Source organism: Oncorhynchus gorbuscha, unplaced genomic scaffold (assembly GCF_021184085.1).
Source record: "Oncorhynchus gorbuscha isolate QuinsamMale2020 ecotype Even-year unplaced genomic scaffold, OgorEven_v1.0 Un_scaffold_428, whole genome shotgun sequence".
Lineage (NCBI taxonomy): Eukaryota > Metazoa > Chordata > Actinopteri > Salmoniformes > Salmonidae > Oncorhynchus > Oncorhynchus gorbuscha.
In genome coordinates, this window is record NW_025745273.1 from 693,024 (window position 1) to 700,017 (window position 6,994).

Sequence of the window (6,994 nt, forward strand, 5' to 3'; positions counted from 1 at the left end):
CCCCTGAAGGCATATAACATCTTTAACCTTCAATTTTAGGTGCCCCATTAGGATGTTCCTCCCGAAGGTTTCTCTCCCCCAAGGCTCCATCTCTTTTCCACGCCAAGAAAAGCGCACCGTGTTGACCAGTCCAATCCCCGGAACGGACGGTCCAGATGTACTTTGCGCCATCTCCTCACGGACGATGGCGCACCCGTCCCACCACCTCAAACTTATAAACAGGAAGCAAATCAAAAAAGGTGGAGCAACTAAAGGTGTTGACTCTCCACATCTATCAAGACAACTGGAGCACTGGGCCAGACACTCTTAAATAGAACCTGGACCTGCTTAGGTGAAACACCTTCCCACTAACGAGATGGACAGTTCAGCACAGGTGTAACACATACTGACTAACGAGGTGATTAACGAGCTTAACGTGCCAAAGTCCAACCTCAAAACATAAATGGAAAAACCAAAGTCTGTAACACCTTCCCCCTTAAGACAGCAAATATATCCTATATTTTTGTTGGACATGTTTGCTCACCACCAACAGAAAACAACCTCCATTTCACATTATATTCTACAATATACCTTCTACAATATAAACATGGTGTCTGTTGGCTGTCAACATTTATAAATGAAAATAAACACTTATTTTGAAATATTTTTTTCTCCTTTTTCTTTCTATATAATCCTAAAACTCACTAGCTTCTAGAACGCTCGTCCCCTTGGAATGAGCCCAAACAAAACTCATCTACAATACGGAAAAATGTGCAGCCAAAATAAATTAAGATCCATGGCAACGCATATCGATTTGGGAGGAATCAGGTTGAACCTGCTCTTGAAAGTAACACAACAAAACAAAAAACACATGGAAATGGTAGATATATTTTACCTCGCTGGTTAGACAACTTGCAGAAGATAGTCAGCTACATTTGAGTGTTGCATTTAAATTTAGGGGTCACTAAACAAAGGAAAACAACACTTATTTGTTATCACTCATATAAAATATCACTTTGACATCAATTGAGCGAGGGAGGGGAGATGAGGTTGCAGGTCCTGTTAAAACGGACAGCTCAAAAACCACACATAATCTGGGAATAATGTGTACATCACTGGTTAGAGGACAATTTGTTGAAAACAGTTAGCTACATTTTGATTAAAGTGGGTCACCAACGTGATATGTGTAACAACTCTTTTTTTGTTTGTCACTTTTTGTTAAATCACATAAATAGTACTCTTCCAATTCAGAGCCTGGATCTTTCCCCTGAGGATAATATTTAGGGTTCTACATTGTGAGATCATTAAATTACTCCTTCTGCAATGTTTAAACATTCTACATTGTGACATGATTAAAATACTCCTACTACAATGTTAAAACAATCTACCTTGTGACATTGATAAATTGATATCAGGAAATAACTCCAAGTATTTTCTGATGTTTGATCAGAGATCTTTTATCAGAGTATCTCGTCACACTGATCACAGCTATGAGGTTTCTCTCCTGTGTGTGTTCTCTGGTGTAGAGTGAGAGTGCTAGATGCAGCAAAACTCTTCCCACATTGATCACTGCTGTAAGATTTCTCTCCTGTGTGTATTCTCAGATGTTGAGTCAGAGCCCTAGATGCACCAGAACTCTTCCCACATTGGTTTCTCTCCTGTGTGTGTTCTCTGATGAATTTTAAGGCCTGATGAGGTGATTCTCTTCCCATAGTCAGAGCAGTAGTGAGTTCTCTTCCCTGTGGATCTCTGCAGGTTTTTATTGATGTGTTCTGATCTGGAGAGACTCTTCTCTGTCTCTTCAGCTTCATGAGGTTGTTGAGGCTCCCCAGAGGATCCAAGATAGTCCTGTATCTCTCCTGTGTGAACAACAGAGTCAGACAGATGGTTAAAGGCCCACAACAGCAGAAATCCACTGTAAAAGATGATGCCAACAGTGTAGCCATGATGTTGTACAACAATTGACGTCTGTAATGAATGTTAAAATCATTTTACAATTTTAAAAAAAAGAGTAACAAGTCATATTTTGTCTTGTTTTCACATTAGTAGTAACATTTAAGATTGTAGACTAGAAATAAGTTATTCATGTTGTTGAAACTCTAAGCAGTGTGCCAGACGACTTTTGGTATCTAATATAGGCCCCTTTCTGTGTTTGCTAAAATTGCAACACGAGGTTGATGCACATGCAATTTGATTGTAGAAACTCCTCCCTGCTAGTGAGGAAACCAATAGTTATGGATGTAGAATATCTGGTCATGAGGAAACCACTAGTTATGGATGTAGTATATCTGCTAATGAGGAAAACACTAGTTATGTATATTAGCTTAATACTTAAAAAACACTTCAACCTGTTAAATGCTCATTGGCTAGATTTTCCATAAGCCTGACAATGAGGGTTTGTACACCGTTTGCCAAATTGGCCAATAACTTCACCTAACAACAAATATACCTATGTAATGAACAAAGAAGCACTTTGGTTGTTGTTGCATGACATACATAGTGTACTCTAGGATACATAACAATAACATAGACCTACTGTAGGACCCATAACTTCCCCTAACAACAAGTATAGAAAAATAGCTCTGTGTGTTGTACAATAGCCTATCCATCTAAGAACAATTCTCTACACATTATGAGCAAAGTATCTTTTTGTGCAAACAGACTAATGAGCCCCTACAGTAAATCAAGCAGACAATAACATAAAATTCTAAACATCAATTTGAGTAATGAATGAAGAAGCACTTTGGTTGTTTTTGCATGTCGTGATGTTTGTCATTTGATTGGAATTCAGAAAATTATTTGCTGGATCAGCTAATGATAGTTGAACATCTGACTAACTAAACAGCTACAGTATTAATAATTATGTGTAATTATTGAAGAACTGCGTTAATGACAGTATCCATTTGGGTGTTGTTAAGATTTTATAATTTATTTGATTCACCTTTATATAAACAGGTAGGCCAGTTGAGAACAAGTTCTCATTTCCAAATGCGACCTGGCCAAGATAAAGCAAAGCAGTGCGACAAAAACAACACAGAGTTACACGTGGGATAAACAAACGTACAGTTATTAACACAATAGAAAAATCTATATACAGTGTGTGCAAATGGAGTACGGAGGTAAGGCAATAAATAGGCCATAGTAGCGAAGTAATTACAATTTAGCAAATTGACACTGGAGTGATAGATGTGCAGATTATAATGTGCAAGTAGAAATACTGGTGTGCAAAAGAGCATAAAAAGTAAATAAAAACATGGGGATGAGGTAGGCAGTTGGATGGGCTATTTACAGATGGGCTGTGTACAGCTGCAGTGACTGGTTAGCTGCTCAGATAGCGAATGCTTAAAGTCTCCAGCTGCAGTAATTTTTGCAATTCGTTCCAATCATTGGCAGCAGAGAACTGGAAGGAAAGGAGGCCAAAGTAGGTGTTGGCTTTGGGGATGACCAATGAGATATACTTCCTGGAGCGCATACTATGTGTGGGTGTTGCTATGGTGACCAGTGAGCTGAGTTAAGGAGGCCGAATATGTAGTGAGGGCCAGCCGACGAGAGCAGTGGTTTATGGGGCTGTGATAGATGGCATCCAGTTTGCTGAGTAGAGTTTGCTGAGTAGAGTGTTGGAGGTTATTTTTAATTAAATGACATCATCGAAGTCAAGGATCGGTTGGGTAGTCAATTTTACGAGGGTATTTTTGGCAGTGTGAGTGAAGGAGGCTTTGTTGCCTAATAGGAAGCCAATTCTAGATTTAATTTGGGATTGGAGATGCTTAATATTAGTCTGGAAGGTGAGTTTACAGTCTAGCCAGACACCTAGGTATTTATAGTTGTCCACATATTCTAAGTCAGAACTGTCCAGAGTAGTGATGCTGGACAGGTGGGTGCGGGTAGGAATAGGTTGAAGAGCATACATTTAGTTTCACTAGCGTTTAAGAGAAGTTGGAGGCCACAGAAGGGGTGTTGTATGGCATTGAAGCTCGTTTGGAGGTTTGTTAACACATTGTCCAAAGAAGGGCCAGATGTATACACATTTTTTACATTTAAGTCATTTAGCAGACGCTCTTATCCAGAGCGACTTACAAATTGGTGCATTCACCTTATGACATCCAGTGGAACAGTCACTTTACAATAGTGCATCTAAATCTTAAAGGGGGGGGGGGGGGTGAGAGGGAATACTTATCCTATCCTAGGTATTCCTTAAAGAGGTGGGGTTTCAGGTGTCTCCGGAAGGTGGTGATTGACTCTGCTGTCCTGGCGTCGTGAGGGAGTTTGTTCCACCATTGGGGGGGCCAGAGCAGCGAACAGTTTTGACTGGGCTGAGCGGGAGCTGTACTTCCTCAGTGGTAGGGAGGCGAGCAGGCCAGAGGTGGATGAACGCAGTGCCCTTGTTTGGGTGTAGGGCCTGATCAGAGTCTGGAGGTACTGAGGTGCCGTTCCCCTCACAGCTCCGTAGGCAAGCACCATGGTCTTGTAGAGGATGCGAGCTTCAACTGGAAGCCAGTGGAGAGAACGGAGGAGCGGGGTGACGTGAGAGAACTTGAACACCAGACGGGCTGCGGCGTTCTGGATGAGTTGAAGGGGTTTAATGGCACAGGCAGGGAGCCCAGCCAACAGCGAGTTGCAGTAATCCAGACGGGAGATGACAAGTGCCTGGATTAGGACCTGCGCCGCTTCCTGTGTGAGGCAGGGTCGTACTCTGCGGATGTTGTAGAGCATGAACCTACAGGAACGGGCCACCGCCTTGATGTTGGTTGAGAACGACAGGGTGTTGTCCAGGATCACACCAAGGTTCTTAGCGCTCTGGGAGGAGGACACAATGGAGTTGTCAACCGTGATGGCGAGATCATGGAACGGGCAGTCCTTCCCCGGGAGGAAGAGCAGCTCCGTCTTGCCGAGGTTCAGCTTGAGGTGGTGATCCGTCATCCACATTGATATGTCTGCCAGACATGCAGAGATGCGATTCGCCACCTGGTCATCAGAAGGGGGAAAGGAGAAGATTAGTTGTGTGTCGTCTGCATAGCAATGATAGGAGAGACCATGTGAGGTTATGACAGAGCCAAGTGACTTGGTGTATAGCGAGAATAGGAGAGGGCCTAGAACAGAGCCCTGGGGGACACCAGTGGTGAGAGCGCGTGGTGAGGAGACAGACTCTCGCCATGCCACCTGGTAGGAGCGACCTGTCAGGTAGGACGCAATCCAAGCGTGGGCCGCGCCGGAGATGCCCAACTCGGAGAGGGTGGAGAGGAGGATCTGATGGTTCACAGTATCGAAGGCAGCCGATAGATCTAGAAGGATGAGAGCAGAGGAGAGAGAGTTAGCTTTAGCAGTGCGGAGCGCCTCCGTGATACAGAGGCGAGCAGTCTCAGTTGAATGACTAGTCTTGACACCTGACTGATTTGGATCAAGAAGGTCATTCAGAGACAGATAGCGGGAGAGCTGGCCAAGGACGGCACATTCAAGAGTTTTGGAGAGAAAAGAAAGAAGGGATACTGGTCTGTAATTGTTGACATCGGAGGGATCGAGTGTAGGTTTTTTCAGAAGGGGTGCAACTCTCGCTCTCTTGAAGACGGAAGGGACGTAGCCAGCGGTCAGGGATGAGTTGATGAGCGAGGTGAGGTAAGGGAGAAGGTCTACGGAAATGGTCTGGAGAAGAGGGGAGGGGATAGGGTCAAGCGGGCAGGTTGTTGGGCGGCCGGCCGTCACAAGACGCGAGATTTCATCTGGAGAGAGAGGGGAGAAAGAGGTCAGAGCACAGGGTAGGGCAGTGTGAGCAGAACCAGCGGTGTCGTTTGACTTAGCAAACGAGGATCGGATGTCGTCGACCTTCTTTTCAAAATGGTTGACGAAGTCGTCTGCAGAGAGGGAGGGGGGGGGGGAGGGGGAGGAGGATTCAGGAGGGAGGAGAAGGTGGCAAAGAGCTTCCTAGGGTTAGAGGCAGATGCTTGGAATTTAGCGTGGTAGAAAGTGGCTTTAGCAGCAGAGACAGAGGAGGAAAATGTAGAGAGGAGGGAGTGAAAGAATGCCAGGTCCGCAGGGAGGCGAGTTTTCCTCCATTTCCGCTCGGCTGCCCGGAGCCCTGTTCTTTGAGCTCGCAATGAGTCATCGAGCCACGGAGCGGGAGGGGAGGACCGAGCTGGCCTGGAGGATAGGGGACATAGAGAGTCAAAGGATGCAGAGAGGGTGGAGAGGAGGGTTGAGGAGGCAGAATCAGGAGATAGGTTGGAGAAGGTTTGAGCGGAGGGAAGAGATGATAGGATGGAAGAGAAGAGAGTAGCGGGGGAGAGAGAGCGAAGGTTGGGACGGCGCGATACCATCCGAGTAGGGGCAGTGTGGGAGGTGTTGGATGAGAGCGAGAGGGAAAATGATACAAGGTAGTGGTCGGAGACTTGGAGGGGAGTTGCAATGAGGTTAGTGGAAGAACAGCATCTAGTAAAGATGAGGTCGAGCGTATTGCCTGCCTTGTGAGTAGGGGGGGAAGGTGAGAGGGTGAGGTCAAAAGAGGAGAGGAGTGGAAAGAAGGAGGCAGAGAGGAATGAGTCAAAGGTAGACGTGGGGAGGTTAAAGTCGCCCAGAACTGTGAGAGGTGAGCCGTCCTCAGGAAAGGAGCTTATCAAGGCATCAAGCTCATTGATGAACTCTCCGAGGGAACCTGGAGGGTGATAAATGATAAGGATGTTAAGCTTGAAAGGGCTGGTAACTGTGACAGCATGGAATTCAAAGGAGGCGATAGACAGATGGGTAAAGGGAGAAAGAGAGAATGACCACTTGGGAGAGATGAGGATCCCGGTGCCACCACCCCGCTGACCAGAAGAGAGAACACGTGGGCGGACGAAGAGAGAGCAGTAGGAGTAGCAGTGTTGTCTGTGGTGATCCATGTTTCCGTTAGTGCCAAGAAGTCGAGGGACTGGAGGGAGGCATAGGCTGAGATGAACTCTGCCTTGTTGACCGCAGATCGGCAGTTCCAGAGGCTACCGGAGACCTGGAACTCCACGTGTGTCGTGCGCGCTGGGACCACCAG